The sequence below is a fragment of the Columba livia genome, chromosome 2 (assembly GCF_036013475.1).
Source record: "Columba livia isolate bColLiv1 breed racing homer chromosome 2, bColLiv1.pat.W.v2, whole genome shotgun sequence".
NCBI classification, from domain to species: domain Eukaryota; kingdom Metazoa; phylum Chordata; class Aves; order Columbiformes; family Columbidae; genus Columba; species Columba livia.
Genome location: NC_088603.1, coordinates 35272138 through 35298699, shown reverse-complemented (window position 1 = coordinate 35298699; position 26562 = coordinate 35272138). Strand labels below are relative to the sequence as shown.

The window sequence follows — 26562 nt, the reverse complement described above, 5'->3', positions numbered from 1 at the left end:
GGGAAGGATAATCTGGCCCACAGTGCACTGAATTACACTGTTTCCTAACAGCTGCATTGCCCTCTGCCAGCTGAAGAGTATCTGGATGCCAGATTCTGCAAAGACCAGTCTCACATTGCTATAAACACGCTTTCTGAATATAATAAACTTCCATGTACTTTGATACTTTCTGCCTTAAGTAATGTGGAAAAAATATGACTTTTTTTTTTTTCCATCTGACTGCATTTTAGATAAATACTAAAATCCCAGAATACTTGGGAGAATGAGTAATAGTCACCAATGAGGAGGAGGGGGGTGAATGTTATAAAACAGCATCTGGTGTGTATGAAACCAGCACAAGACTGACAAATACAGAATCTTCAACTGCCATTTTGTTTAGCTTTTCTTCTTAAAGGAAAATGCTACTACTTTTAAAAAATCAGAATAATTTTATCTTGAAAACTTTGGAGTTGCCTTTCATTTCCAAGTCAGTATTAAAGTTACTGCTTGGAGCATGTCCTTGCCTGTATGAAGCAGAAGCTTAGTGATTCTTAACTCCCTGTTTCTCCAGCAGTCTGGACATTGGATTTGCTCATTCACCACATGGTGATCACTTTAAATTCACCAGTTTGCCTTCAAATGGAGTAAGCCTGGGAGCCAGACCTAATACAGCTGGGCCCTCGAAGTTCCCCTGGAGCTAAATGGAAGAGATAAATGCAAGTCAAACTGATAGCAAGAAAAGTACTTTTAGTACCAGCTATTTCTAAGGTGCTGCACAAACACACACACACAAAAAGATTGGATTCTCCAGAGTCTGCAATTCTGGCTTATGTTGCCCGCCTTCTCTATTTCTTTGGTGTGCACTGGCAATTTTCAGAATGGATCAGCAGTGCTGTGGAAAGAGGCTGTAAAGCTACCACGTGTCATGTTTACCCAGCAGGTATACACTATGCACGGTCATGGCACCCACAGTAAATCTGTGCATCTTGTTGATGTTTGCTGCCTGGTATATTGTATTCCAGCTTTGAAAGTCTTGGGCCAGAGCAAACTTCTTTTGATTATTTGACAGAGGGACTTTCTTGAAGAGCAATTTGGGTATTGGAAAAGGAGTGACTGCTTACTTTCTTCACTGTGGTACACTCCACAGGGATAATTCCTTGCTGAGTGCCAAGCTGGTGGATGTTAACTCCTTTTCAGTTTTTTGCTTTCCCATTTTGACTAACTTCTGGCAACACATGTGCTTTACCAACATGGAAAGACTGTAGGACTTCCTGCTCTGCCCTCATCTGAATGAGTGAACTACAGCCAGTTAAGCAGTTTGTAAGGAGAAGAAGAGTAAAGGTTGCTGTGTCAGCAGATCTGCTTCCCCCTACAGCTGCAGAGCTTTGATCAGCATACAAGTGAAGGGCAAAATAGAGACTGCTAAAAGTATTTGCAGCAATTAATTAATTTTACAACACATATGAGATGCTTTCACATGGGCATTACAGCATGAGGCACTTCAGAGGTAAACTTGGTACCTCAGAGGTATTCAGAAGGGCTCCAAAGGGAATTTAACGAGGCTAATTCTAGCTGGGAAGCCAGACAAGCCATGGAAGAAGGTCAAGTCACTACAATGATGTGAAAAGAGGCCTTGGCAGATTAGGGAGAAAGGCAAGCATTTAGAAACAGCAGCAAGAAAGACACAGGAAAGGCAGTGACAGTAGCTTATGTGATACGAGCCTATAAATGCAACAGGACAACAGCAACATTTGCCAAAGTATTGTTGATGGGATAGAAGACTTCTCACCAGTGACCGAGAATAAAATAAAAGGTACTGGCATAAGGACAGAAAAGACATGATGGGGAGGGCTGGTAGAAAGTGGAAAGCAACCAAGGACACATTTATTTTGGTGCACAAGGAAAGATGTTGCTGAATTTCAAGACAGATAACTCCTGCCCAGGACTAAAGATATATGTGCATAGTCATCAGAAGAGAAAGATAGATTAATCCAATAAATTTGCAACGTACACCATTCTGCTGCTGCTTCCACCTTCTCAGCCACAAGGATACTGATAGACACATTCCTGTGCTCTAAATGTAGAAGCTCTTCACAAGTCACATTTGTCTTCGTTGTTCAACTCAAACCACAGGACGTAACTTCTGTCTCATTATGAGGCTTTCTCTGTCTGGTTCATGTACCTGGTATGGACGTTTGTTCACTCACATAAGACTAAGATTGCTTAAACATGAAACATCATTGCATGTCTTTGAGTAATTATTTTCACCTAATAATTAAAACAAAACAAACAAACAAAAAGCTTGAAATCATAAGACAATCCCTTTCATTGCTCCACTGGAAACATTATTGTCAACTGTCTTTACAAAGCCACAGGAAAGAGTAAGCTAAAAGGACACACAGAGTGGTAGAGTTGTAATTCAGGCCATGTAATTTAATTCTGAATTATATCAGATCAAAGAGAAACTGAATTAAAAAAAAATACATGTTGCATTATGCAGAATGGAGTTCCTCTTCTTAATAGCTCCAGAAAGATTACAGTGTCATGAGGCTCCATCAATCAGAACAGAAAAACCAAAGAGCAAGGATAAATTGAAGGTTAAGTGCATGGCGCTGAGGAACACCCTAACCGCCTTCCTTTTGCTATTATCAATCGGATGGGTTTGTGTTCATGGATCTATTAAGAATGAAAAACAGCAATCTATATTCAGACAGAGGCTTTCTGCCTATATATTTACCTTGTGGTACACAAGCATCTTGTATTTTGCCATCCCAGTTAACAGTGTCACTATTTCTTCATGTGTTGATTTTCTAACAGAAAGGATGATCTTATTCTCAAAGGGCTGCTTATTAATGTATTTCTAAAATTTTCTTTAGCCCAGAAAAAAGAGAGCACTCCAATATTTTTTTTTATTTTTTCTATTCAACAGAAAAGCAGAACAAAAGGAAAAGAAACAAAGCCCCAAATCCATAGAAAGATAAAACTCCTTCCTACTGTAACTACAGTGAAATAATTTAACACAGACTAGAGATGTCCTTGGTCTATATTTCTTTTCTGTGATGAATACAGGAACAGTACATGTTCTAAATGTTTCAGGAACCTCAAGTATAACAATGTCTATAGGGCAGGATTCAAGATGGAGATTTTGGACCGGAAGAGAAGTTTAATTTTGTTTTGTTCATTTCCTTTTCATTGCAGGCCCTGGAGACTGTGTATCCTCAGGGAGACACCCAATTCCTTTCTAAAACAAGAGGTGATCCAAGTTTGGTTTCAGTGGGAGCTGGAACAGGCCGCACATGCATGGGAAACATACTGTTACCTAACAGTATGTTATTACATCATGTGATCACTGGAAAGATGAACCATCAACATCTTCCAGTTGCCTAATATTTTCCTTAACTGATTTGCTGCTGCAAGCTATTTGTTGCATTTAGTTAAACAATTGTGCTCTTTAAAAGAACAGTGCTAATTTTGTCCTAAAACTTGTATTTATAAAACTTCACTTTTATAAAACCTGAAACCTAAGGAACTGCTGTATGCTGTTTTTAAATTCCAGTTGGTTGCAAACTGATAAATATCTCCTGGCAATACCTGAATTCCCACACAGCAGCAACTTAAAGCTGTGCTAAACAACATAACCAAAACTAAAACTGCTTCTGTTGCTTTTCATCGACTTTGTTGCTTGATACTGACCAAAATATCACTGCTTTAGTTTTCATTGTGTAGGCAGCATTTCCTTAAGCTATCATCAGGCTGCTTGGCTACAGGCAGCAGCAGAGACAACGGAAGCCCTCTTTGATGTAGTAGCACACAGGCCAGCTCTGAAAGCAGCATTCAAGGTGTTTGGGTCACTTTGGTGCTTATGGTTTGGGAAGCCTTTGCTGGATAGCATTCCTAATAAATGTGATACTCTGGTGTCTCTCATACCCTTACAAGATTTCATCCCAAGTACAAGGTCCTAGTCTACTCCCAGGTCACGCTACCGCAAGTTCCCATCCACGAATACCCTCCTTAGCTTTTGGGACATCACTCAAGCTTTTCCAAGTGTTTTTGCTCTTTTCTAATGCAGGATAGATGGTATAAATGAAGAAAAGGTTTTCTGTTTTCTATAATCACTCCAGCTGGGAAAAGCACTGAGTTCTGAATGGAACGGAAAAGCAGCTGATCAGTTTTGAGCACATGACGCTGAGTAGGGAAACCAGGGTGGTTCTTCCCACCCCCCTTCCTTTCTCCTAAGTAGGGATTAAATCGCACGTCGTAAATAAGAACTGTATGCCAGGTCACATCCCGTCTCCATCCTCAGAAGAGGTAATAATTTTGGAAAGATTTAGCACACACACTAAAGGGTTCGTGGAAGCAGTCCAGAGCACTTCTCATGGCTTCGACCTAATTAGTCAAGTTGTTTCTTTTTAAATAAGACTCGGAGTAACACGCTAATTCTAGGATGCCGGGAGGAAGAGTGTTTAACTCCCACCGGAGGAGCCCTCCCAAAGGCAAGGCGGGCCGCGGGGAGCGTTTCTCGGTTGCCGATCCCCTCAGGCCGCTGTGGGTGCGGCGTCGCCCCCTACCAGCCCTCCCTGCGGGCACCACCTCGCACTTCTCCGCGAGGGCGCGGCTGAGGAAACCATCGCTCCCCCGGCCCCGAGGCTTCCGCTGCGCGATTAGCCCCCAGAACACCGCCTGCCCTGCGCTGTCCTGTCCTGTCCTGCCCTGTCCTGTCCCGGCCGCTTAAGGCGAGCTCAGCGCCGGCTTAGCCCGCAGCTCCTGTCCCCGCGTCCCCTCCGGGACCGCGCCCCACCTGTCCGCCGGGCGCCGCCCGTGACGTCATGGAAACACCCCTTCCCCCCCACAACGGCCGGGCGGGAATCACGCCCCTCGGCACGGCGGAGGGGCGGGCGGGTGTTTCCCGTTGGTCACGCCGGCTGCCACTCGAGCGCGACGGTCCCGCCCGCGGGCCCCTCTCGTGGACGTTCCCCAGCAGCTGGAGCGATCGGAGGTGTCGCCCCGCGCGCCTCCGCCTTCCCCGCCAGCACCGGCGCAGGTAGCGCGGCTCTTCATGGTGGCGGCTGCCGCTCTCGCCCGACTCCTTCCGCCCTCCGTCCTGCTGGCTGCGGGGCGCCGCTGCCCGGGGGCCATGGCGGGGGCGCTCGGCGGGCGGTAGCTCGGCCAGCGGCAGGTGAGGAGCTCAGGTGGGTGTCCGGGCGGGGTCGGCGCCCGCGGGGCCGCTTCCCCGCCGCGTCGTAGGGACGGGGTAGCGGGGCGTAGCCCCCCTCGCTGAAGCGCCGCTGTGTGCCGGTGATCGGCGGGGCGGGCCCGGGGGGAAGCAGCGGCCGCCGGCGAACTCGACGTGGGAGAAAAGTGGCTTTCCAACCTCAAGTAAAGCAGCTTTCTGGCCGGGCTCGCAGCGAGAGCCCTGAGGGCTACGGGCGGGCGGCTGCTGCCGGCACAGCTCCTCAGCCTCCGCGCCGCCCGCCCCGCCGGGCTCCTCTCCGGTCACCTCCCGCAGTGTCCCCGGCCGCACTGTGACAGCCCGGCAAGGCTGTTCCGGAACGGCAGCCAACTAACACCCCTCTCCCTGCAAAGGGAGGTGCTGTGGGGGCTGCTCGGCATTTATTTAACTCGCGGAGCGCTCCGTGTGGCACCGAGACGGGGAGGATTCTAGATCAGCCGTGATGCACCGGGCAGCTGCTCCCCAAGGGCGGCCGCCCGGGGAGAGGCGGCTCTCCCGGAGCGGTGGGCAGGGGCGGGTCTCCCCCTTGCTGCTTGCCCTGCCTGGGGAGTCGAGCTGGCAGCCAGCGGGCTCTTAAATGTAACTTCAGAAATCTTGGGCATGTTTGCAAAGCTGTCACTCGTCTAAATCTGTGGTTCTCTGTGCTTGTGTAGAATAAAATATGCCACTTCTTTTTTTTTTTTTTTTTTTTTCTTGGCCACATCTTCAAGAAAATAGGTTAATTAAATCCAGCCACTTCAGTTTCCAGGTTTATTTAATTTCCCTTTGAGGACAAATTAGGCAATATGAGCATTTAAATACTCCATTGCTTAAAAACTGTTTGGTACGGTTCACTGACAGTGAAGTACTCTTCACTGACACTTGCTGTTTTAGTTTTACTAGGAGGATATCTGGAACGGCTAGAGAGAAGGGTGTTTAATAAATTAACTTCTTCCTTGTAAGGTAATTTGTCTGCCTTACACTTTTGTCCTAGGCCTCTCTAATGGTGGTAACCATGTTCTTCCTTCTCTGCTTTCTTGAGAAGGGACACAGGGAACAGTTGGTTGTTAGTTGGTTGTTGCTTCATTCCTCGACTTTCATCAATTAATCATAGAGTTCAGAATGTTTCACTCTACTTAATTTCAGCTTGTAAGTGTGGGTTGGGTATTTAAAGCAGGTTTTTTAATGGACGTGTTCTGTAAAGCCACAGCTAACAACAATTTTAATTTCCATGAGCTTTGTTTTCACTATTGAAAATATTTAAAATAAAGGTTTAAGTAATATTCCCTAGTCTGTACCCCAGTAGATTAAGCTAAAGATTTTCCAGTGTGGCTTCTAGTCCTTTGACAAAACAATAATGTTCACAATTCCTTGTTCTCTTTTTCTTTACCCTGATATTGCCCCACATACTGCGTTAGGCCCATTTGTGTCCTCTCTTATCATTTTGTATAATATCTGGGTTTGTACGCAGGAAAGGTGGGAGGGGAATTTTAGTGATTGGAGGTGTTCTCTTTGCATGTATGTGCACCAAACAGTTGTGGTTGGGCTGAAATTACTGGCATGTTCACCAAGGACAGGAAATGATGGTGAGACTCAGCTGAAGCCTGGTTATTGCAACACTGCATGTGTGGCTGGATTGTTCGCTTTTGCAAGTGTAAGTGTACTATATTTTATACAAACCCCTGTTTTTTTTAGTAGCTGTGTGTATGTCATTGTAAAGACTTTGGTCTAGTTCAAACTGCATCTATTGCAAACAGATGCATGTCAGTCTAACAGCCCTTCTTTCATTTTGTATTCTGTAGGTCTTGCTATATGCTGTGTAGAAAGTAGAGTGTAATAGGGCATTATTCTGGCGCTCTTGGATTTTACGTTTTTTAATCTAAAACTGAGTTTTCAGTTGCTACAAAATCAGAAAAGCCTTCCTATTGACAAGGTGATTCACATATAAGTTGCTACTATATTTTAGGCTTAAATTTGATTTGCTGTAATGTGCATTTCAAAAAATGCTTTGATGAATGAGTATGTGACTGCAGTCATCGGCTACTTTTATATGTCAGAAGAAGCACAGTATTTATATTGGTGTATTTAGATGTTATTTAAGTAAATCTCAATTGATTTCAGTTATGTTAAGATTTGACTCACTAAAAGTGCAAAGTTTTGCTGGTAAAAGGCCAGGGGATGGATACTGTGATATGCCACTGCTAAGGCAGCCAAAGAAACTTGCAGGAGAATCTAATTTTCTATTCCTGTGCCAAGTTTCAGATAACAGGGTGCAGATATTGTGAGATCTGAGAAACAACTCTCCAGACTGGGACTAATGTGTTTCTGTTACCCCATTTACCCTGCTCTACTGTTTGAGGTGCTGCATTTTCATATCTGTCCTCTGCTTCTGCGGTTGTGTTCAAGCAGCATACTTTGGGGGACAGGCATTGTTTTTAGTCTTCTGCAGCTGTCACTTGAGGTATAAGTACATAAATCCTTGAATACTGTGCCTGGAAATAAGTGTTTAATTGCTTTAGTTTCTCATTTACCTGAGAGACAAGGAGTTTTTGTGTATGTAATGTTGTCTTGTTGTGTGTCCTCATCCTTATTCTGCTAACATAAAATATATCTTCGAGGTTAACTTCTAATTACCTTAAAGCAAAGCTTGCTGTCTGCCTTCAGAGCTGAGTGATGTAGGGTGTTGATGCTAAGGAATAGACAACCTTGGTGAAGTTGGAAACATAACAGGGAGGCACAGCTGTGGGTCTGATCCTGGGAGGCAGGACATCCCCAACTCCTCATCCTTTCAGTCTGTTTTAGCTTGTTGCTCATGCAAAGTTTTTGAAGCTGCTTGTGGCTTTCACATAGTGCGTGTGCTCAGAAATAGCAGATTCTATTATGTATGAAGTTACGGCATGAATTAACACAGTGGTGGAATAGTGGTTTTGGAATTCACGGAACATTGTTGCAGGTTGCTTGAAACATTAAAAAAAAAAAAAAGTTGGGGACTGCCTCAGCAGAGGAAGAAAACAGAAAACTTGCACAAATTCTTTCTGATTTTCTGTATTCAGGTGTCCCAACTGAGGTATTTGTTACATGACCAGAGGGGTTTTGTTTGGTTGGTTTTATGTGTTTTTTTTTTTTTGGTTGGTTTTTATTATTATTATTATTATTATTATTATAAAAAAAAAATAAATGCAATTCTGGTACCTGCCTTGTTAGCAGAAGCAGTGAGCACACCAAGAAATGCCAGCTGAGCCTGAGAAATGCGTTTGCTCAGCTCAGGCCAGCGCAGCCTGGCCTCCCCCGTCGTGTCCGTCTGCTGTGCCGGAGCAGCACTGACTCAGTGCGGGCTCCTTAGGGTAGAAATCACGTGTCAATGTGCAGTGCTGAGCACGGCAGCGCTTAATCCTATTTCAGTGTCTGATGATGCTGACCACGAAAGTAAGGAAGTACAGTTGAGCTGCTTTTGATGTGGAAGGTACCAAGCAATTTTTGCAATGCGTGTTTGCTAATGATTCAGTCTTTGGATGAAGGCTGTTCTAGACATGGCTCCTGAATCTTTTTCTGTGGAAAGTAATTACTGATAAGCATGACTTGACAGGAATCCCTGTTCTGTGCAACAGGAGGGAGGAGTAAGCATGAGAACTGACTTTCATTGACCTCTAAGCCCTAAGCTGAAGTAGCGCATTGAGAATTGCGATGAGTTTCTGGCTCTGAAAGAGGTCTCCGAACTTACTAATTGTATAGCTGGCTGTAAGACAGCTTGACATACAGATAGTGGCTGCCTAATAGCTTCTGGTAAGTCACAGAAGGAAGGCTGCGGATATGATTCTTTATCTGCCTCTGTATGTTGCTTTTCAGATTTGTAACAGTGTAGACTGAATTGAAAAATTCTTCCTTCAAAGTAATTGAATAACATATTAGCCAAGCTCTGCCTTCCTTGTCTGACCAAGAGGTGTATATATATCTGTCTGTGTTTCTAGGTTACTCACTTTCGGGTACAGTTGTTAAATTACAAGTACCTGAACTGGAGATTCCCTCTTCAGTTGTTAAGTTGTGGGGTTTTGATGGCTGAATCATATTTAGATTGGCAAACACAGCTGCTGCCATGTCAACACTTAATTATTTCCCTCTGGATGTTTTCTTTGTCACTTATGTTAACATGGGTTTGCACACAGATCTCCCTTTCTTCTGCCTTCCAATGTAATGCATGAACTGGGAATTAAGGAGATTTTTCTTTTCTGCTTTCCATAAGAGCAACTTTTTAAGCAATCCTTCAGATTCTGCCCACATGTTGGCTGAGCTGACACCTAAAAAACCATCATGGCAAAAAAGTGTAGTATGTGGTGCTGCAGTTGTCATGCAGAGCATGTATTTAACCGGTGTTCTTAGAATGAAGACAGTAACAATACAAAATAGTAAAGGTGAGAAACTAATCCTTGTTTGTACCAGTGTTTATGACTATTCTGTGTTTACTGTAATTACACCTGTTGGATTTCAGTAATGACTTTGTGTTGCCATTAGAAAAACCTGAAGCATTGGGCTTTCTGGCCATTCATTGCATCCTCTGATTAATACTTTTAGGGTAGAAGTCTGCAATGTTTCCCTGGCTGAATGTAGTCATATTCTTTCCTCATCTTAATTTCTGCCAATTATGCTGTTACTGCTTATGATGATACTGCAAAGATTTTATTCTCACAAGTGTTATCTGTTGTGACCATCACTTAGGTCACTTTTAGGTCACCTCTCTCTGATCTGACTGATACCAGTTTTGTGATTCTGAAGGCTTTTCCTAGTCACAGTGTATGCATTTTTACTGTTCTGATTTTAGTCTCTTCCATTTTCTTATAGTTGCTGGTGAAAATGAATGAAGCTCCTGGTCTTAATGGTTCCCATAAAGAACAACTTACATGTTTACTTCTTTCTGCACAGAGAGTAGCTGAAACCACAGACGAGACAGTTTCTGAACAGCTTGTCAATCACCAACAGAACCGTCTATGCAGGAGACTTTATCCTCTCAGTGCACAAGACCATCTGTGTCACTGTTAATTCTCTGTTACAGAAGGTTAAGTCCTGCCCTTCAAGTTTTTACATGAGCAGAGTAAGTTATAGGTTTCTGGCACTACTTCCACCTTGCCAACCACCCATGTTAAAAACATTCTATTTCAATGATTTCCTCTTTGTCAAGATAGTTGCTTCATCAGTGTGTCTAGAGAAATAGCCTTGAGAAGGGATAGAGAGAGTTTCTTCATACTGTTAGCTAGCCAGGTGAAACGTACAATTCTGTTTTTTACAGAACTTTTGCTGTCCTGTCCGCGGTGACAACAGATGTTGAAACCAGCCTCAATGAGTTTTGTTTTCCAAAGGTTTCTGCCGCTGCCTCAGGCTGCGAGGCATGATAGCGGCGCTTCCCCTGAGTACGATGCAGAACACGCCTTGTTCATCCTGGCACCTGGGACTGTGTTGGTTGCAACTGCATTGTTAGAAAAGAAGCTTTTTTAATAGTCTTAGAAAACACTGTATTCTGAAGGAGAGTGAATGGTTCTATAATTAATTTCTATATCCTTTGCTTGTGACAAGCGCGCAGTTTATGCTCTCAAAGCTTTGTCCAGGGATCTCTGCACTTGTATTTAAGCGCAGCTTATAATGTCGAAGGGGAGGAGGTTTTGCTATGAATGTCGATTCAGTCACTGACCGTCTCACATACCTTAAAAAAAATATCAGCACGTGTCTGCTGGTCTTCTGTGGTACTGCTTGAGCACTTTAAAATGATGAAGTGTAAATCATCAGTAGCAATGGGGATCCTGAAGACATGGTAGTGATGACTGTCTGCATACTGGGGAGCTGAGGAAGCTAACTCCAAAGGATGTGGGCTACTGAGTCTTTGCTGATTTAAGATGACTGTGGTAGAAGTTTGTGGTGGCTTTTTCAGGTTTCCTCCCTCGTCCCTTGCTGCTTGCCAAAGGCGGGGAGGCTGCTACTTGCTGAGAGAGATCTTCCTACAATCTGGTAACTGTGTGGGGTGTCCCCCGCGCAATCGGATGTGTCTGTGCAGCTCAGTGGCACGTGGCTTCTCGGCTATGCAGCCGTTTAGGTAGCAGATGTTCTAAAAACTTGCTAGTCGTCTTTTTTTTTTTTTGTGGGTGATGATTTCACCACCTCAAAAGGAGCAGCCCATCTAGCATGCATCAGGCTATTCAGAGCTGGCATTATTGCTAAAAGATTTGCAGGTCTTTGCTTTTTACATAAGTGATAATGGAACAAAGAAACGAAAAATAAGCAAAATGTGTTATTGAGACTATGCCTGGAGATTAGATTTTTGCTAGCAACTAAGAGTGATTTATAAAGGGCTCTGTGGTCTAGCCTGCTGCTGTTATGTTCTGCAGACTTCTCAGAACTGCGTCTTACTTGCAGTTAAACAGGGTTAGTTGAATCACTTGGAACAGCCGTGTTTAGTTTCCTTCAAAGATAACGTTCTGATAATGGTTTTGTCACCTGTTGAAATACGTTAACAGGACAGGACCAGAGGCAATGGGGACTGAAACACAGGAGGTTGCCTCTGAACATCAGGAAGTATTTTTTTTCTGCTGTGAGGGTTCCTGAGTACTGGCACAGGTTGCCCAGACATGTTGTGGTGTCTCCCTCTTGTTGATATTCAAAAGCCATCTGGATGTGGTCCTGGGCAACAGGCTCCAGGTGACCCTGCTTGAGCAGGTGGAATGGACCAGATGACCTCCAGAGGTACATTCCAACCTCAACCATTCTGTGATAATTCTACTACTGTATTTTGAAGTTTAGCACAGTGCCACTCTGCCCTTCAAACTCTGTTAGATCTAGAAATTATTTTGGAAAAGCCGATCAGCATCCTGGTGTTCTTTTCCAGTCTTTCCTGGGCCTTAACTGAGCCAATTAGCAACTTTGTGGTTGGGATACAGGTCAACTTTCATACAGCAGGGTGCAACCATTGTTGGAATAGGCTTCTTATGGAGGACTGGTGGTATATGTCTGACAGAATTGGACTTCTAGAAAGAGAAGAGAACTAAAACTAATGGGGTTTAATAATTTACTGAGACTAAGGTCAGATAACAAGCAATTTGTGTATGAAAATAAGAGAATCTAGGCTAAATATAGTCCTGTTATTGAACTCTAGTAACAACCATATTGGGAAAGAAGAGTTGATATTTCTTGTTTGTTTTCTGATTGAGGTCAAACAATGGAAGGAAAATAATTTAGGTGTTGGTCTACAGAACTGTGTTATGTCTTGGCAAGAAAGCTACTGTTTTTTAAGAAGTTAATTCAGTAAGTGTGCCCTTACTAGCATCAACAAATACATCTTATTCATGTTATTCAGTAAATAGTATCATGGACCCTCATTTGCTTACTGTTGTGGTGTCTGTACCACTGCAAGGCTGAGCAGGCACCCACCTGGGTTTAGATTACTGTGCTGGCTATTGGGCTGTTTGGTCATGTGCAAAAAAAAGCCCAGATCTAAAGGGAAATGAAATCTTAAGTTTGGGTATTGAGCGAAATACTGGGCCAACGTATTATGATTGCTTCTTGCCTTCCTTAACTGAGTGGTACTGATAATTTTTTACTGAGTGACCTAGCTAGGAAGTAACAATTCAAAGCTCTTACGCTACTGCCACAGCTGCTGAAATTCAGGAAGTGTAAAACCCATTCATTCTTTCCTCTGTGTGTGGGTTTGGTGTGGTGCTGGTTTTTTTTTCTTTTTCTAAGTGGTATCGCAGAGTTCATTTGCAGATTTGTTACTGTCTTTCAAACCCACCTATCTCATCTGCAAAGCATTAAAACCAAAAGCACTCAATATTATGATAACCTTATTAAAATAAGGCTCACTCACTGAAAATCTCCAAGTGCTTGGAGAATCACAAATTGTTGAGAAAGGAGAACTTACTGAGGTAGGGAGCTGCCATTGTGAATAAATAAAGTTTTTGCCTTTTAGCTGATGTCCAGTTTATTTTGTTGAAACAAGCTTTTTAACATCCTGTTTCTTAGAATAAGAATAAAAATACACTGCTGAAATCTTTTTTTTTTCATGCAGTTCACTGAAGAAATACAGAACTTCATTTCAGATTTGCCAATAAGATGTTAGAATTTTCCACAGGATAGCTGAATCATAGGCTTCTCTCTCCCTCCCCCCTTCATGTCACAGCTTATTTTCCTGTGTATTATACTATATTGTTGTCTACTCTTTGAAATTCAGCAGGAACAACATTTCCACTTGAAAACTAACAGCAGAGCCATTCACAGGATGTCATTTTGGCAGATGACTTACTACTTGTTTGCTTCATGGGGTTTTTTTTAGTTTTGTTTGTTTGTTTTAAGAGAAAGGAGACAAAGTGCCAGGCTTTCATGAAATGGAGTACTTGATAAAGATGACTTGTAAATATTTTTTTTTCCTTTATTGCAAGAACACTTAAGTATACAAGGTCATTTTCTTTTACCATGTCATATGCATGTACTCGCTGGTGTACTGAAGATCCCTTACTGGTGATAATATTACATTTTAAAAGATCAAATTTAAAGCAATGAGACACCATTGAGTATTTTTAATTCTGTACAAGGTCATTGTTTTCATCAGACAGTACTTAATAATCTGCTTTTAGTTCTAATTAATTAGTATGAAAAGCTAAGCAGAGAAGATACAACTTGCCATTTATTGCTATCTGTATTGTCAGCCGTTTCTTTACTTTTAAAGAAACGGCTTCCTTATGTCCCGAGTAATTTGGTGGCTTAGAACACTGACTGCATCTGAGTATAATCAAGTGACTGAGCATTCTTACTTTTGGAGACATTTGTGGGGCTTGTCTGTGGTGGTCACCGCTTCCCCCTGCAGAGGCTTAGGCGATATTGGTTTCCAAGGCATGGCCCGGCATTTGAAAAAAGCCATGTTTTCCTAGCTCTGGATGCCATTTCAATCTTGATAATCCAGACATAGTGACAGTTCACATTGACCTACCATATGCTCCTCACTAAATGAGCCTGCGTTATTGACTTTAATATGACTAGAATGCATGGGTAACATGAACGCACCCTCTATTCAGTGCAGGATGAGAGCTGTTTGCTTCTGTTTTTCTCAAATAAAACTTTTCAACAGTAGGTCAGTGTGCAAGGCACTTCTGCAAAAGGATCATCTTTGCTTGCTGTTAAGTGAATTTTATGTTCTAAACAACAACAAAAAAGTGTATCCCCTGAATATTAGGAAGATGTAGTGCCTTTCTCGCTGTGGTTTGTTTCTCGGCACTCACATCTTGCAGAACTTGAATTCTTGAGGGAATTTCGTTCTTAATAATTGCTGAGCAGTCCACAAGTGCATTACCACTTGATCCACCTGGTGATGGGTTACTTAGGAAAGAAGGAGGTGTAGACTGTGCATCTGTTGTGCATTATTTTATCAATAAAATCTTCTATGTGAGCCTAGCCTAAGGCACTCACAGCTAGAGGAAGGGTAGTATTGGTGAGGGAACTAGAGATAAAGAGCAGGAAAACAGATTTTTATATATCAGTCTATGTAACTTTAATTCTCACTTCTTATTCTGGTTGACCAAACTGCATTTTTACTTTCTTGTGGTTCTTTTTGGCCCTTGAAAATAGTGGTGATGTTCTAAGTAAATACAGACAAGTTATCTTACGAAACTTTTTTGTGCAGTCTTTGAATGCCACTGAAACATTTGCATGCAAGAATGTTTTGTGGAATGTAGGAGGAGTGCAAGCAAAAATCCCAAGGCATAGGTTGGCTTAGACTTGTGTTTGAATTGGCTTTGTTGAAGAAGGGAATTGAAGAAAACTGTTCTGATCCCCTTAATTCCTGCTTGCACTGATATTCTGAAACACTTGTTTCTGTGTGTCTGAGTCTTAGAACTCTGGAAACTGCAGTCATTGTCTTAGAAAAGGCATGGGCATGCTGAGTATTGACATCAAATGAAGAAAATGAAAAATTTTATTGTCAGAATTTATGTAGTAGAAGCTACATGTGTCTGGTAGCCAAAATATAGATTCTAAAAAGTACAGTTTCCGTGACCTACCCCTTTTTGAAATCAATATTCATTTAAAAAATGTCACACCAAACCTTTGCTCATAAAATATATGCATATAAGTGAGTAAAGGCAAAGTATTTTTTTATTATTATTAATGGAAACTTAAGAGTATTAAGGCAATGTCAGTTTGCAGCCCAGGTTGACTGAGTAATAGTAATGTTGGTAAGTGGTATATAAAGACTTCCTTGCTGAAGGTGGCTGTACTGACACATCACAGGACTGGAAGAGAGTTCCTGCATATATTTGCTGCAGTCAATACATTTGTATACTCCCTCTTGTAAAGTGACCAAGTGTCATCTTAAAATAGTCAGAGCTTTGTCCCTAGGCATCCTGTTAACAACTTATTTTAAAACTTCTCTGCTTTGACTAAAACTGTGTTCCAGGGTTCTGGCTAAATGTATCTATGACCAGTTTATACACCTAGCTCATATTTTCTCTCAGTGTTTATAAAAGCATCTGCATTCCCTCTGAGTCTTTGTAAAGTGGTTAACTTTTTGCTCCATTCACGTTGGGGAGACTCCCCATTTCTTCCTGTTATTCTAGGAGACTTGTATTTATAATTTGAAGAGATGCAGAGAATCTTGTGATGTGGCTGACTAGGTACACTTGTGGTGTTCCCTTCAGGAAAATATTCTGCTGTCAGTCTTTCTTGCATAAGCTTACATTGGTCTCAGATGTGTCTTAGGTGCTATTTTTTGTTTCCTCAGCAGATTAGATGCTGGCAGTGCCTTGCACAGTGAGTTTTTTAATGCTTCCCTATATGTGTGTGTAGGAAATACCTTTATGTCAAGGGATAGTTTTGTTCTCTATTCAGACCTTCATCAAGTTGGCGATGGAAGGAATATGTAATTGGCTCATACATGTGAGTATCTTCCCCTCCTTGGTTGCTTCCAGCTGTCATAGCAGAACTGCTTGTCTTACTTCTGAGGTCCTGACCTTGCCTTCAGGGCCGATAAGCTGCATTCCTTGTCACTGCTTCTGTTCATGTGGTTCCTCTCACCTGGCGTTCTAGTCATTCGGTGCATTAGAGGTGCCTCTATTTGTTGACAGCAATTTTTATTAGGCACCTCAATTCCCTTGCCACTAGTAGGACTGTTAAATAAAACTAGCCCCAAGATAATTTTTGGCAACCTCTTCTGATGGTCTATGTCCAACCTGGTATTATCTTCTGTGGCCAGTTACTTAATCACTTTGCAATTCTTCTACTAAATAAGATCATTGCCAGCTTTATTATTTTTTTTAATGCAGCTGTTGTAAGGTCCAGGTGATATCTATATATTTGCCTTGTCTTTTTTAAGTTTTTGAAAGAAAGTTAACTGTTACCATTAACTTTGGTATTTCCTTCTGACTCTTTGACTTAATCTGGAATCTTGCATGTTCCTGGTGGTGGTAGGGCTGATTTTCTTTTTCCTCTTCTCCCCTCACTTCCAACTGTAAAGATGGGTATTCTGTCTGCTCTCCTGACATCATGAAGTACCTCCCACTGGTTTGTCTATCTTTGTTTGTGTTTGGGGTTTTGCTTTGGTTTGGTTTTTTTTTGCCTGCTTAAAAAGTATAGATTGTGGTTTTTAGATATTTATGTTGGCCAGAGGACAAGTTGGCACAATAACCTGGGAATGTATGAAAGTTTTATTTGCAGATATATTTACAACTTAATCCATGTTTTCTTTCAGAAATCTGTAGCAGTATCTTGTTTCCTCAGCTCATGCTCAGGAAGCTGTTACTTGTGATTCCATGCTGGTTGTGGTAGTTCCAAGGCTTGTTTCATAGTAGACATCCTGTCTTTGTTTCTTTACTAAGAAATTTTCACTGCCAAGTTACTTCTTCACTTAATTTCAATGTGTTGTTGAAGAACTTTGTTTAATATCTTTATATTATTTTTTTTTTTTGAGAGTTTTAGCTTTATTCCACGCTTTAAAGAAGTTGCACCTCATATGTTAATAAACTCCTTCCCTGCCTGTTTAGGAGAGCTGGGGAAGCTGTTTATCTATAATAGTTATGCCTGTTTCATCTTGCAAGTTGTCTACAGAACACTGCATCCCATGAGGCATTTCCAGATTAGTTTTTGCACATTTAATGAAACAGCAGGTCAGTGTTACCAGTTTAGAGAGTCTGAATTCCTTGATCTACCTGGCTACTTAAACTAGCTCCTTTTACTTGTTACTTGAGTCAGAGAATGAAGTAAAATCTCCTACCAAAGCTGGTTCTTGAAACCTATTGCAGACTCCCAGCACTTTTTTTTTTTTTTAAAAGGTTTTTTTTGGACCCGGACAGATTCCATTCATTCTTTTGAAGTGGTGTGTTTGGATTTTTTTATCTGTCACAGTTTTAAGTGGTGTAGATATGGACCACCCCACCTCGACTGGCTTTTATGAATAAATAGCGTGTACGTTTCAATATGTGTTTTAGCCAGTAAAACTCTGTCCCTGTGAATGTAGCCTTGTCTTTAATACCTAATTCAAATTCATCTGTCCTGTAGTATAGGCCTCTTACTCTCTACTTCCAAATGTTTTATCTGATCATGCCTGTTTGCTAGGGCAGACTACTTATCTGCTTGATCCGTGTTCTCATCTGTGTTAGGACTTTCAGTCCTTTATCAGAAAATCACAGATAAGAGTACTTCTTGGCCACATCCTCCTTTTCCTTGCCAGTGCAGTGAGGTTAGATGTGGAGATGGCGTGGGTGCCCGGCAACTTTCACTTCTCATTTTGATCTTTAAATCCCTTCTTGGGTGTGTCACATTGTCCTGAGTGTCCTTGTCTCATGAATGAGACTGAATACTCTGTTTCACCCATCTCTTTTTATTTTTCCTTTTTTTTTTTTTTCTTATTTAAGAGCCTTGTTATCAAATCCCTTGAGATGTAGCTGGGTCAATTGTTTGAAGTCCCACCATATAAATATTCTTCAGATTCTGCACCCCATCTCTGTTCTTGGACTGTAACTTAAGTAACCTTGAACACCCAGGAAGAACATATTAATAGCTTCAGATCAGCAGGGAAATACCTGAAGTGCAAGGAGGAAGAGGAAAGGCTAATATATGTTGAACATTTGATCAGATTCTGAAAGTGTTCACTTGAATGTGATTTCATTTAAATCTATATCAAAACAAAAAAAATCAAGTTGCATTTCAGTTAATATATATTTAACTGAAAATGTTTATATATAGTTTCCCCATAAAGTCACAGATAAAGTAATAGCTGTTGCTGGAGTTTTTAAGCAGCTATTACTACAGCTGGGGCAATTTTGCAGGTCACTAGATGTAGATAAAAGCATCTGGTAAATAAACAGATTCTGAAATTTGTAGACATCATAACTGACCACATCTATTTATTTTTTTTTTTTCTGCGGGGAAAATATTCTCATTCAGAGAAAATTCAAAACTTACTGTGAATGGGCTGCAGCTTCTGCAGGATGCTCTGTATTTATCCTGAAGGATGGTATATATTTACTCTGATGGATGTCGTTGTTTTAACATAACCGCTTTTTAATTAATGCTTCTATGGAAGTTTTGTGAACAGTTTGATCTTAACAGTCTTGACGTGAGGTGGCTGATGTGCTTTTTTTTAGCCTTTTTTGGTGTGTTTCTGTGTATGCATGTGGCACTAAGAGGAAAAGAAGACAGGGTTATACTTACGTAGGTGCTCCAGTTTTGGATAGGAGAGTAAAATCTCTCCAGTATTACTGGTGAGAAGAAAACAAATAATCTTTTTCTGGTATCTTTTCTTTCCTGCTGATCCCCAGATGCAGATTTAGTGGACAGTCACGTAATGCTACTGTAGCCGCACGCTTGCTTTCTCAGACTAATGCTGGGGTGGCTTTGGCTGATCCCCACTGTTCTTCCATCCTTCTGCTTGCGTGGGTTTTTTCTCTACTAATTTCTTAAAGGGCAGCATGCGGTATGTCCCTGCTCACTGCACCTTACATGATGGATTTAGATGTGGGGAGAAGGTGAGAGGTGGTTTGGTGCTCAAGAGCAGTGCAGCCCCACCTCGCAGCTGCCTGTGTCTGGTGACACTGCCGCAGAGCGGGACAGCCCAACTAGAGCTCTGGGTCACTCAGCTCTGATTCATGACAGTGAACACAGGGCATTGAGAGTGTATTTATATGTAGCAGATGCATGATGATGTGTATATATATATTTTTTTTTTTTTTAATTCGTCTCTACTATCTAGGCTGTTGTGGTTGTTTTGAAACAAAAATGTCTTCTGTAAGAGGGACACATGTAATATATAAAGTGCCTCTGGCGTTGAACCCTATTTTTGATGCTGTTTATCCACGTTTTGGTCTATTACTTCAAAAAGAAACATTTCAACGGCAACAAGTGTCGTGATTTTTGTGCCTTATCAGAAGTGAATCCATGCAGTCTGTCTAACACCTGCACTGACAGTGGGCAGCTTGTCTGTTCTGCAGCAGCTCAGCTCACGGTACAGCATGGATGTTCCAGGGCAGATCTGTCTTAAAGAACAAAAAGACATGTTTCCTTCAGCCTGTTTTATCCAGCCTGGTCTGCACATCAGAAATAGTAGATCAGAAGACAGAAAAAAAGCTGTGGTGTATTACCCTTGGTTTTACTTGGTGTAGTAGGTACTTCTGGCAGACTTCTAGCTGGTGCTCCTAACAGTGCACACACAGCTCTAACACAGGCAAACCTCAGGTCTTAGCTGGTCTGTCTCTTCAGCTCCAATGTCACGTTCAGTAATTCAAATGGTAGAGGGCAAAAGCCAGGTGATGGTTTGAGGGTAGAGAGAAGGGGGTTTGTGGTCATGGCTGGAGGGAAAGTAAAGACTGTCATTGTTGCAGTGGCTTGGGTTTTGTGCTGGTGTTTTGTGTTTTTTGGTTTTGTTTTGGTTTTTTTTTTTAATTTAACTCCCTGACTTGTAGAAAAATTGGAGGCACTTCAATTATGTAATGACCTCTAAAACGAAGGTGAACACAAACGCTGAATCTGTAGAACACATTTCTAGCTGTCAGCCAAATTTTCTGCCTGCAACCCTTTATCAGCTCAGAGAGAGAAACTGAAGCCTGCTATGTGAAACTCTGAATTCAAACTTTTTGAAATCCTTATTGTGTATAAGAAGGCAGAAGAGAGAACTTGTTTGATGCCTTTATCAGGGTGCTGCCATAGCAGATTTTGGACCCCTTCGTGTATGTCTTGACATTAGAAGGGGTGGCAGGGAAGGGTCAGGCTGCATGTGTGTGCAGGAGACTCACTTCTCCTCTTCCTCCCCTGTGGTGCCTCACTGGGTGGCACAGGGACAAGCATGTGGGTACCAGAGCAGCTTGCTGGTGAAAGCAATGTCTTGACTGGAAACATGGGCTGAGGAAGATTCAGTACACTCTGCTAATAAAGCAATGAAATGGCTTAGTTTGAAAAAGGTGCAGGTATGTGTGCTTTTGTCACCTGCTGCAACTGGAACCAGAGTGGTGGGATAGGAAAGCAATTGGTCTCTTGAAAATAGGAGTTCTGAATTGAGTGTTGGAGACTCAAACTTAACCATCTCAATGGTTTGCTGCCTGCTTCTCTGTGGTAACATGCAACTGTGTGTGCCTGTGTGCTTTTTCTAATGAGAAGATTTTTCTCTCCTTGCAAGACATAAAAGCTGAGGGGGAGCTATTAAATTCTGAAAGCTATATTTAGCTTGGAGCAATTAAAGCTAGCACTGTATAATGACACTTGTAACTAGCTTATCCATCATGCAAACTATAGGGGTTTTAAAATGTTTTCTTTTGATCAGACTTGACATTACTGGCAACTTTCACTCACATGCATCAAACTCTGAATTTTAGAAGGGACGTGTGTTGCAGGTTGTTTCAAGCAAGTCACTTGCTTTCTTACTGTTTCCCTGTCACTTTGTACCTGTTTCAGTTTTCAGTGCAAACCAGCGTAATCCTGTCTTATTTCCAAAAGGAGCAGTTCAGCTCTGCCCTCCTTTCTGCAGCTGCCTGATTTGCTCATTTCATCTCCAATATCCTGGTAGCACATTCATGCAGTGAACTGGTTCAGAAAACTGTGTGGCTAAAAATCTGGCTTTTTTCCTGTTTAGTTATTTACTGGATTAATTTCCCACTGCATTCCACTGCATAGTTGTGTTGCGACTGGTTTTAGTAGGAGCTGCAGCAGCAATAAATGGCTAGCTTTGAGAAGGGAGAAAATTGTCTGGTTCTTCCCAAGGGCTCAGTTCTGTTTGCTGCAGATTTATTCAAAACTACACTCTATTGCCAGATTAGGTATTTGTTACACTCCTGGTAACTTCTTCCAGAAATACTTAGAAATGTGTAGCTTCTTTGAGACTAATACAGTACAAAACGGCTTAATGAATTGCTGTAGAGTTGTTAAAAAGGTCAACTATTGCATGTTCATATTTTTTTTTTCCCCGTGGGTACCAAATAATTAATTAAATGAGCATCCCTTTATGAATCTCCTATGAGCTGTAGTCACCAACTATGAGATGTTTATTGTTCAACTTATCCTTCTATTCCAATGTATCAGGCTCCAGAATTTTTTGACTATCTGTTTGCGAGTATGTCTGTACAAGCGTGGATTACATTTTATTTCACAGGCACAAAAAAAGTTATAAATCAATCAGCACTTCTCTTGCATTGTTCATGTAAATAACACAAAGAATTGAAGGCACTATTTTTCAAAGCTAGGTTTTTTAATTTATTTTTTCAAAGGTGTATCATAAGGTGATTTTGTTGCCTTAAACACGAGAAGCTTTTAGTATATGATTAGTTGGAAGTTTTAAATGTAGAACGGCTTAATTCCTGAGTTACCGGGAAAAATGCCAGCCATAGATTTGGGAAAGTCTGAGTAATAAAATGGTAAAGCTGGTTCATCACTCAAATATGTTATTACTTCAGCTGTGTCTGCCCACTGCAGGCTCCTACAGGCTAAAAATGTCAACAGGCTCTTAAATTAGTAGCTATTTTGGGTCTCTAATCTTAAAAGACAGCACAAATGAAGGAACCTTAGGTTAATATAAAATATCAAAGTTAACACATCAGGTGTTATTTCTTACTCTAGTTTTAAAAGCTTCCACCCTTGATATTTGGATTATCATTAAAAATACACAAGTTAATACATTATAAGAAATCCATTCCTAAAATTAGATCACAGATGTTTAGACTCCAAACCAGCTGGTGGTGATGGTATTTTCAGGAATGTAACACGTAGAAGCAGCAAGCAGTGGAGCGTAAACATGAAATTATGAGTTATTAACTGCAGATAACTGATAAGAGAAGGCAAAAGTATTGTTTAAAACTAAGTGAGTTGAAAACAGGGAAAAATATTTCCTTTTTCCTTGGAAAATATGCTAACACTTTAAAAACAATACTAAATAAGGGAAGTAATCTCAATAATCAAAGAAATTCAGAAGAATTTAGTTCTATTACTGAAATGAAGCTGTGTGGTCTATTGACAGCATATAGAAATAATAACAAATAAAAATGTTACATTATAACTGCTGAAGCTATTATTTAGAATAAAACCTGCAAAATACACAGTGGGTAACAGTTTTGAATCTAGGCTGCAAATAGTTTAAGGAATTCTCTGTTTCTCGTTTTGATCTCAAAGATCAGGAAAGCCTCGGACCACTGGGAGAAACTTAATGATGTGCTAGTTTTTATAAACAGTGAGTTACATGTGGTACCAAGACGCTGGCTCGTCTGGTGCTGATTACAGACTTCTGGAAAGACTGTCAGGCTGATACGGGAACTGACTCAGTGCAACAGAAATGCAAATCTAATAGCTGGAATGAAGAACCATGCAGTCTGTGAATATAGAGGCTAAACTATAGAGCCTTTTTAGCTCAAATTGAGCATGTTAAGCTTTGTCATAATCCACTTCTCTTTGCACCATCCCTGGAGACATCCAAGGCCGGGCTGGACAGGGCTCTGAGCAACCTGGTCTAGTTGAAGATGTCCCTGCTCAGGGGGGTTGGACTAGATGAGCTTTGATGGTCCCTCCCAACTCAAACTGTTCTACGATTTTACAATTGGTAGTGTTCATGTTGTACAGAGAAGTTCTGCAGGCTGCTAAGACTGTTAAATTGGATTGTCGTCAGAAAAAGTGCTTTTGACCAGATGTTGGTCACTTCAAGCAACAGTCTAATAGTGATACAAGTTTGTCAAAGAGCAGTATGTCCTGGCATATCTTTCTATGCAGGATTCTTCATTCTTTGTTGTTGTGGGTTTTTGTTTGTTTTGTTCTGTTTGTGTGTTTTTGGTTTCTTTTTATGTGCTGACAAGATGTTTGAGTGTGTTCCCTACACCCTCAGAGTTACACACTTGTGCAGAATTTTTGGGGCAAGAAAGTTTTCTGTCACAAATTGCATTCATCTGTTAGTGTGTTAATAGGCTAAAACTTTGTTGCTTACTTATATAGGAGAATGTTACTAACCTGAACTTCTAACACATCTTTCAGGAGAGGAAGATGTAGCTGTAGGTGCTGTATTTTAGGGAAAGACTGGGGAGAGGATGGGAATGAGCAGGGGGAACCCACAAAAAAGGTAGTAAACTTTCCAGACATTAATATCTTGTATTCTTTACCTTCCTTGTGCTTCCCAAGTATGGAAGGACAATGCAGCATGAAGTTTTATTTTTCATCTGATTTTTTTGTTTTTATTTGTTTTTCAGATCTGACACCAGACTCATGTGAGCTTGCCACATCTTGCCTCATGGAATTGCTCAGACTCTTATTGCTGTGAAAGAGGAGGAGATTTGGATTCTTCATAGTTAGCACTGAGAAACTACCCACTCACTGTAAGTCAGTCTTCCTTATATCATGGTTGTGGTGCCCTCTCTACAGGAAAGCAGAAATCAAATTGATCTGGAGCCTTTTTCAGCCTAGAGGGGACATGAAAGAAGCTGCCTAAGAAGCTTCTTGCTGTGAAGAATCAATCCATCAATGGACAATGGAAGATGACTGTAGTATAGCTGGCATAGAGCAAGGACTTTGAGGATGACACATTGTGCTTAGTTTTATGTCTAGGAAAAGAATTGAAGGATGTAGCAAGGAAACAGAATAGATAAACCTGAAGTTGTGGAATGTAACCATATATTCTGCTGAGATGACGGTACTTGTTCAAAAATACCTCAGAGCTTGAGGGAATTGGAAAAAATACTAATTGTTGGGTTGCACTGTGTTTAGGCTCCCTTTAATCTTAGGCTTTGGGGTTTCCACTGGTTACCTACCATGCCAGGAAAGGACTCTCTCACCCATTGTGCCATTGGACTCCTTGTGGTTTGTGTCTCATTATGAAATGCTCTCCACAGACTGCAGTCAAACACAGGACTCTGGCAAAGTTGAGATTATGTACTGGTGATATTGAAAAACTTATTGTGTTGCTGGTGGGTGTGTTTTTTGCCTGAGTGTTCACGGATTATGAATTTTATCATTAGGAGGAACTTCTATCCTAAGTCTTATTGCCAGTCATGGCACTTGTGGTGTTTTACCTTCTTCACTAGCATGTAAATGTACCCACAGTGTATCCTGAATACTTAAAAATTTCTGTTTTGAGGTACAGATGGTGATAATGCACTTAAGCTTCTTGGCTGGTTGCTTGTGCTGCACTGTAGCATTTTTAAAAAATACCTTCTTGGCCTTTTTAACCTGTAGGTATTAAATTAGTATTATAGGGCACATAGGACAGGTAGGACATTGTAAGTCTTACCTGCAACTTACATGTTTGCTTGTTGTTGTGGAAGGTTGGATGTTCTGAACTGTGGAGTTCTTACAGTCCTGCAATTGTATATGAACTAACGTTTTGAATTTAGTGTTAACAGGCTCACATGAATCTTTTACATGTAAAGCAGAATATAGCACTGCTCTTCTGCAATAATTTCCCATATTTACATCTGTGTTTGTGTATGCTTAGTCACTGCTTTAAGCTTGATGAATTATTTTAGGTTAAATCTTTCTGTTTCTATTGCGATTGTGTAGAAGGTATTGCCAGCTGTTTATTGCCCAGTAGGACTGACTTTCCTCAGGAAAGCTGGAGATGCGTCATGAAAACTGAATTATGTAGCAGGCACAAGGGTTGAATCTTTGCTAGTGTGGCAGCTATAAAGTACATTAACAGTGATGTGTGTTTTCAGCTTCTACAAACTAGAAGCTGAAACAGACTCAGAGAAGGAGAGCAAGGAGTGGAAAATACTTCTACTTGTTTAATTTGTGTTGGTAGGTACTGCCATACTGCTGCAACAGGCTCTCTCTAGGAGGTACCCAGTTGCTATAGGATTCTTTTACCTATGCAGATAACAGAGTTTGTCAAATATTATTACAAAATAGTTAACAGATTATGTTGGGAAGTTCTATGTTTAAGTAGCAAAGCAGTGGTTTTGTGATTGTCGAATGACTTTCAAACAGTTTCAGTGTGCTTGGCAGAAATGAGCACAGACCTGTCCCACCTCTGTGTCCAATGTGTGGCTATTTTATTTGCAGAGCTGGCTGCTGTGGAACAGGTATGTTCATGGCTTCATATGGAGCTGTGCAGGAGACCTCACTTTGATCCTTTCCAGGGCAAGAATATTTGCCATTGAAAGTTTTGAATAGCTGGTGAAAGGAAGGGTGGTAGGTCTACAGGGATACAAAACTAGCATAGTATGAACAGTTACTAGATAGGAAATTTTCATTGCTCCTCTAACAGCTGTAGCAGAACAATGAGAATTAGCATTAATCTTGACAATATTGTTGTTCTCATACTGACATAGTGCGATCCTGTTGGCCTGTGTTCTTAGAATGCATTAATACTTTGTAACACATTTAAGTTATATTAAGTTATATTAAATCTCACACTAACACATGGTGTAATTTCAATGAATAGTTCTATGTCTTTGAAAAAGGAAAGAAACCATACTTAGTGCTCAAAGTGACTTCACCTTGAAATGAAGTTATCTTAAATTCATTTTCACAAAGTCAAAAACTGAATCTATGGCTATTAGAGAATCAGTTTCCATATGTTGCTGAGCCTTTAGAGGAATTCTTTAATGCTTTCTTGAATGCAGTAAAATGTGGTGAAGGAAGTGATCCTCATTCCTCATCCTCATAAATTTCACTTAAGAAACTTAATTGAAGCCCTGTGTATTCTTTTGTTGGTATTTCCTCTCAGTTTTGCCAATTTAAAATTCCAAACTTTGTTCTTCAGTAGAAATATTAAGTACATTGATTTTATTTTATTTTTTTTTTTTTTTCTCTCTTACTTGGAGCACTGACATAGTAAATCTTGTGGAAGGTATTTAATTTTACTTTGTAAGCTGTATATTGACAGAAATGTTAAGAATATTGACAACTCAACATTATCTGCTGGCTCTTTACTAACTGTCTTACATGAG

General features: G+C 41.0%; 1 protein-coding gene across 8 annotated transcripts in view; it reads left to right on the top strand.

Annotated features, from left to right (window-relative positions):
• Positions 1–4849: 4849 nt before the first annotated feature.
• Positions 4850–26562, top strand: part of OSBPL3 (oxysterol binding protein like 3) — a 96342-nt gene continuing 74629 nt past the window's right edge. Inside the window, exons 1-3 of one of the 8 annotated variants that reach the window (XM_065051329.1) lie at positions 4850–5155; positions 6724–6842; positions 23866–23991. The gene's annotated coding sequence lies outside the window, so the exon portion shown is untranslated. Of the gene's footprint in view, positions 5169–6723; positions 6843–8341; positions 10275–23865; positions 23992–26562 lie in introns of those variants that run through there. The other 7 variants (XM_065051328.1, XM_065051326.1, XM_065051325.1 and 4 more) reach the window with 7 other exon arrangements.